The sequence below is a fragment of the Phacochoerus africanus genome, chromosome X (assembly GCF_016906955.1).
Source record: "Phacochoerus africanus isolate WHEZ1 chromosome X, ROS_Pafr_v1, whole genome shotgun sequence".
Lineage (NCBI taxonomy): Eukaryota > Metazoa > Chordata > Mammalia > Artiodactyla > Suidae > Phacochoerus > Phacochoerus africanus.
The window spans coordinates 63,427,947-63,435,226 of NC_062560.1; positions in this window are offsets into that span (position 1 = coordinate 63,427,947).

Consider the following 7,280-nt stretch of genomic DNA (forward strand, 5'->3'; position numbering starts at 1 on the left):
AGAAGACCTTTTGATATTTCTTTTAAGGTAGATTTAGCATTGTTGAGTTCTATCAGTCTTTGCTTGTCTGAGAAATTATTATCTCTCCTTTTATTCTAAATGATAATCTTGCTGGGTAGGGTATCCTAGGTTGTAGGTTTTTTCCTTTCTGGACTTCACACTCCCTGACCCTAAATGTTTTGTTCTTTTTTATGCTATTGTGAGTGGAATTGTTTTCTTAATTTCCTTTTCAGATTGTTCATTGTTAGGTTATAGAAACACAAGAAATTTTTTTTTAATTGTTATGGCTGCTCCCATAGCATATGGAAGTTGCTGGGTCAGGGACTGAATCTGAGCCACAGCTTCAAACTCTGCCACAGCTGAAACAATGCCAGATCCTTTAATCAACTGCAATGGGCCAACCTGAGTTGCTGAAGTCAGATTCTTAATCCACTGCACCATGGCAGGAACTCCTGAAATACAACCAATGTTTGTGGGTTGGTTTTGTATCTTGCAGCTTCAGCTGAATTTGTTAGTTCTGTGTGTATGACATTTAGTGTTTTCTGTATATAAGATAATGTTACTTATAAACAGAGATAATTTAACTTCTTTCCAATTAGATGCTTTCATTTCTTGTTCTTGCCTAATTGGTCTGACTAGAATTTAAATTATTATGTTGAATAGAGATGGCAAAAGTAGATGTAATCTTCCAATTGCTGATCTTAGAGAAGTTTTCAGTTGTTTGTTCATCATATAGTATATTAGCCGCAAGTTATACATAAATGACTTATTATGTTGTGTAAGTTTCCTTTAATTTCTGATTTGAGTGCTTTTGTCATGAAATGGAATTGAATTTTGTCTAAATGCCTTTTCTACAGCAATTGGATAGTTGTTTTCCCCTTTCATTGTTAATGTGGTGTATAATAGGGACATATTCTCATATGCTAAATAAAACATGCTTGCATTCCAGGAATTAATCACACTTGGTCATGGTATAAATCACGTTAATATACTGTGGAATTAAGTTTGCTGGTATTTTGTTGAGTATTTTTGTATTAATCTTTATAGGGAATATTGATCTGTAATTTTTTTACTTGGACTAGCATGGGCTCAGGGTAATTTTGGCCTCGTGGAATGAGTTAGGAAGTGTTCCTCCCATTTAGTTTTTCTGGAAGAGATCAAATAGTGTAATTCTTTTTGTTTGTTTGTTTTCTTTTTATGGCCACACCTGTGGCATATGGAAGTTCTCAGGCTAGGAGTCAAATCGGAACAGTAGGCCTGTGCCATAGCCACAGCAACACCAGATCTAAGCCAAATCTGCAGCCTATGCTGCAGCTTACATCAGTGCCAGATCCTTAACCCACTGAGCCAGGACAGGGATCAAACCTGCATCCTCACAAAGACATCAGGTCCTTAACCTGCTGAACCACAATAGAAACTCCCTAGTTGGTATAATTCTTTAAATATCTCCTTAAATGTTTCTTTAAATGTTTGGTAGAGTCCACCAGTGAAGCCATCTGATGCAGGGCTTTTTTCTTGGGAGGCTTTGGTTACTGATTTAATATCTTTATTAGTTATAGGTGTATTCAGATTTTCTATTTCTTTGTGATTCAGTATTGGTAGGTTATGTGTTTTTTAAAAATTGTCCATTTTACCTAAATTATTTGACTTGTTGGAGCACAATTGTTCATAGAATTCTTTTTTTTTCTTTTTAAAGCTGTACTTGCTGAATATGGAATTTCCCAGCCTAGGGGTTGAATAGGACCTGCAGCTGAGGCCTATACCACAGCAAAAGCAATGCCAGAACTGAACTGCATCTGCAACCTACACCACAGCTTGCAAAAACACCAAATCCTTAACTCATTGAGCTAGGGCAGGTATTGAACCTGCATCCTCATGGAGACTACATTGTGTTCTTAGCCCACTGAGCCACAGTGAGAACTCCCATAGTATTCTTTTACAATCCTTTTTGTTTCTGTAAAATCAGTAGAAATGCCCTCATTTCATTTTTCTCACTTTGTAGATATTCTCATCTAATTCACATATTGTTTTCCTAATTTCCTTCTGTTGTTTTGTCTATGAATTTCTTTAATTCTTTGGGTATGTTCAGGTATGTTCTTTTAAAGTTTTTGTCTAGGAAGTCTAATGCCTGTGTTTTGTCAGTGACAGTTTCTGCCATTTAAATTGTCTTGCCTTTCATGGACCATGTTTTTCTGTTTCTTTGTATACATTGTGAAAATTTGGTGGAAATTTGAGTATTAGAAAAAAATAGCCATGTGTTTCAGCCTTGCAGACTGCTCTGTGCCTCGGAAACCCTGCACTAATTAATGGCATGTGTTCTGAGCCCTGAGATCACCCTGAGCAGAAAGCTTGAAGTCTTAGGTCTTTTCTGAGTATGGATTTGCTCAAAAATGGGTTTTCCATTCCCCTCTACACATGGCTATCTTATTTTTTAAGTTTTATTGAAGTATAGTTGATTTACAATGTTGTGATAACTTCTGCTATACAACAAAGTGATTTGGTTATATCTATACACAAATCCATTCTTTTTCAGATTCTTTTCCCATATAGACTACCACAAAATATTGGGTAGAGTTCCCTGTGCTATACAGCAGGTCCCTGTTGGCCAGTCATTCCATATACCACAGTGAGCATATGCCAATCCCAAACCCCTAATCCTTCCCTCCCACCACCACTTGTCCCCTTGGATAAACAAATTTGTGGAGTTCCCATCATGGTGCAGCAGAAATGAATACAACTAGGAACCATGAGGTTGCAGGTTTGATCCCTGGCCTCACTCAGTGGGTTAAGGATCTGGCATTGTTGTGAGCTGTGGTGTAGGGTACAGATGTGGCTCAGATCTGGCATTGCAGTGGCTCCAGTGTAGGCTGGCAGCAACAGCTCCAATTAGACCCCTAGCCTGGGAACTTTCATATGCCACAGGTGTGGCCCTGAAAAGACAAAAGACAAAAAGAAATTAAAAATAAACATAAATTTGCTTTCAAAGTCTGTAAGTCTCTCTCTTGCAAATAAGTACATTTGTATCCTTTTTTTAGATTCCAAATATAGTTTATATTACATTATTTTTGTCTTTCTCTGTTGGGCGTACTTCACTTAGTATGATAATCTCTAGGTCCATCCGTGTTGCTACAAATGACATTATTTCATTCTTTTTATGGCTCAGTAACATTCCATTGTATATATGGACTGCATCTTATTTTTCCATTCCTCTGCTGATGGACATTTAGGTTGCTTCCATGTCTTGACTATTGCATATAATGTTTCAATGAACATTGGGGTGCATTTAAATTTTCAAATTCTGGTTTTCTCCAGATAGATGCCCAGGAAATGGGATTGCTGGATCATATGGTAGTTCCATTTTCAGTTTTTTGAGGGCAGTCCATACAATTTTCCATAATGGTTTTACCAATTAACATGCTCACAAAAAGTGTAGGATGGCTCCCCTTTCTCTGTAGACTCTCTGCCATTTATTGTTTATAGACATGTTGGTGATGGCCATTCTGACTGGTATCAGATGATACTTCACCATAGTTTTGATTTACATTTTTCTAATAATTAATGATGTTGAGCATCTTTTCATGTGTGACTTGGGGGGGGGGGCATCTGTCTATCTTTACAGAAATGTCTATTTAGGTCTTCAGCCCACTTTCTTATTGGATTGTTCATTTTTTGATACTGAGCTTCATGAGGTGTTTGCATATTTTGGAGATTAATCTCTTGTCTTCATTTGCAAATATTTTCTCCCATTTGATGTGTTGTCTTTACATATTGTTTATGGTTTCCTTTTATGGGCAAAAGCTTTTGTTTAATTAGGTCTCGTGTGTGTGTGTGTGTGTGTGTGTGTGTGTGTGTGTGTGTGTGTGTGTGTGTGTTTGTCTTTTAGGGCTACAGGTGTGGCATATGGAAGTTCCCAGGCAAGGGGTCAAATCGGAGCTGCAGCTGCTGACCTATGCCACAACCACAGCAATGCCAGATCTGAGCTGCATCTGCAAGCTACACCACAGTTCACAGTAATGCCAGATCCTTAACCCACTGAGTGAGGCTAGCGATCAAACCCACATCCTCATGAATACCAGGAAGGTCCATTACCACTGAGCCACAAGGGGAAGTTCTCCTTTGTTTACTTTTGTTTTTATTTTTATTACTCTAGGAGATGTATACAAAAAGAAATTGCTACAATTTATGTCAAAGAGTTTTCTGCCTATGTCTTCCTCTGGGAGTTTTATAGTATCCAGCCTTACACTTAGGTCTTTAATCCATTTGGGGCTTGGTTTGTGTATGGTGTTAGAGAGTGTTCTAATTTCTTTCCATTACATGTAGCTGTTCAGTTTTCTCAGTACCACATACTGAAGAGACTTTCTTTTCTCTATTGTATATTCTTGCCTCCTTTGTTATAGATTAGTTGACCATAGGTGCATGGGTTTATTTTGGGCTTTATATCCTATCCCATTAATCGGTATTCATAACACCTAAAGTTAGTTAGAAGGAAAATAATTATAAACATAAGAACAGAAATAAATGAAATAGAGATGAAGAAAACAATAGAAACGATCAATGAAACTAAAACCTGGTTCTTTGTGGGGTTCCCATTGTGGCTCAGTGGTAACAAACCTGACTAGTATCCATGAGGATGCAGGTTTGATCCCTGACCTCATTCAGTGGGTTAAGGATCTGGTGTTTCCATGAGCTGTGGTGTAGGTTGCAGATGTGTCTTAGATCCTGCATTGCTGTGGATGTGGTGTAGACCAGTAACTGCAGCTCCAATTCAACCTCTACCCTGAGAACCTCCATATGATGCAGGTGTGGCCCTGAAAAGCAAAACAAACAAACAAATATTTTAAATAAAATAAAACACGGTTCTTTGAAAAGATCAACAGGAGTTGGGATTAAGATGGTGGAATAGAAGGACTGGAGCTCAACTTCTCTCCTAAAAACAACAAAATTTACAACCAAATACTGAGCAATCTTCAACCAAATGGACTGGAAACTTTCAAAAAGATATCCTACTCCAGAAGACAAAGAGGAGGCCACATCAAGAGGTAGGAGGGGTGATTATGCAATATAAGCAACCCCATACCACTCAGGTGGGAAGCCCCACAGACTGGAAAGTAACCGTTTCACAGAGACTCACCTAAAGGAGTGAGAGTTCTGAGCCTCACATCAAACTCCCACGTGTGGGGATCTGGCACTGGGAGAAAGAGCCCCCAGAGCATCTGGCATTGAAGGCCAGTGGGGCTTGTGCACAGGAGCTCCACGGGACTGGGGGAAATGGAGACCCCATTCTTCAAAGGTGCACGCAGACTTTCACGTGCACTGGGCCCCAGGGCAAATCAGTCTCCATAGGAATCTAGGTCAAACCTGACTGCAGTTCTTGGAGGACCTCCTGCAAAACAGGGGGTGAATGTGGCTTGTTGAGGGGGAAGGACATTGGAAGCAAAGCTCTTGGGAATATTCATCAGCATGGTGGCCATTTTGGGAAAATCTGGCCCCACCTGTCAGTCAGCACTGAGAAGCCCCAGGCCAAACAGCAATCCAGGTGGGATCACAGCCCTGCCCATCAGTAAACAAGCTACCTAAAGACCCCCCAGGCACACCTCTAATCTCACCCAGAGACAAAGCCCCACCCACCAGAGGGATAGGAATCAGCTCCACCTACCAGTGGGCAGGCATCAGCCCCTCCCAGCAGGAAGCCTATAGCAAGCCCCCATACCAACTTCAGCCACAAGGGGGGCAGACACCAGGAGTAAGAGAGGCTACAACTCTATTACCTGTAAAAAGGTCACCACACCAAAAACCTATAAAAATGAAAAGACAGAGGACTATAACTCAGATGAGGGAGAAAGGAAAAACCCCAGAAAAACAGCTAAGTGATCAGGAGATTCTCAGCCTCCAGGAAAAAGACTTTAGACCGTTGGTGCTGAAGATGATTGGAAATAAACTGGAGGCAAAGATGGATAATTTACAGGAAACACTGAGCAAAGAGATACAAGATATAAAACTTAAACAAGAAGAGATGCAAAATACAATAACTGAAATGAAAAATTCATTAGAAGCAGCCAACAGCAGAATACAGGAGGCAGAAGAATGAATAAGCCAGGTGGAGGACAGATTAGTGGAAATTACGGATGTGGAATGGAAACGAGAAAAAAGATTGAAAACAAATGAAGAGAGTCTCAGAGAACTCTGGGACAACGTCAAATGCACCAACATCCGTATTATGGGGTGCCAGAAGGAGAAGAGAGAGAGAAGGGGACAGAAAAAAATACTCAAAGAGATAATAGCCGAAAACTTCTCTAACATGGGAAAGGAACCACTCACTCAAGTCCAGGAAGTGCAACGAGGACCATATAAAATAAACCCAAGGAGGAATACCCTAGACACATATTAGTCAAACTGACCAAAATTAAAGACAAAGTGTAAAGATCAACAAAATGATAAACCCTAGGCCAGATTCATCAAGAAAAAAAAGGGAGAGGGCTCAAATCATTAAAATTAGATATGAAGAGGAGTTCCCATCGTGGCACAGTGGTTAACGAATCTGACTAGGAACCGTGTGGTTGCGGGTTTGATCCCTGCCCTTGCTCAGTGGGTTAAAGATCCGGTGTTGCTGTGAGCTATGGTGTAGGTTTCAGACACGGCTTGGATCCTTCATTGCTGTGGCTCTGGCGTAGGCTAGTGGCTACAGCTCTGATTAGACCCCTAGCCTGGGAACTCCATATGCCACGAGAGTGGCCCAAGAAATGGCAAAAAGACAAAAAAAAATTAGATATGAAGAGAAAGATCAAGGGCAGAGGCATAAGACATGGTGCTCACCTTTTTCCACAAACACATCAGAAGAAACCATCTATATATAGAATGATTTGCACAGAACATATATGGGATGCTGGCAGAAGACTTTAATCCTCCAAAAAGAGCAAGAAGCCCTTCACATAATTGGGTAGAACAAAAGGAAAAAAGAGAGAGAGAAAAGGAATCAGGATGAAACTAGCACCCCTGCAAAGGAGCTGTTAAAGAGGAAATGAACCCACACCTTAGGAAGCCACCTAACTGTTGGGGAGATCAGCCAAGATGAAGGGACCTCTAAGATGTGGAGAAAAATACAACAGATGGACTGAGGAGGGCAAAGCAGAGTGAGAGCAACAATGACCACCTGCACCACCGCAGGGCTGGGGAGCCAAGTGACACAGCCGAGGGAACCCAGGAGGAGGTCTGAGACCACAGGAGAAACAAGGCACCATTGTTGGGGAGGGCAAGAGGAGGAGGGGTAGACCACCTTAGGA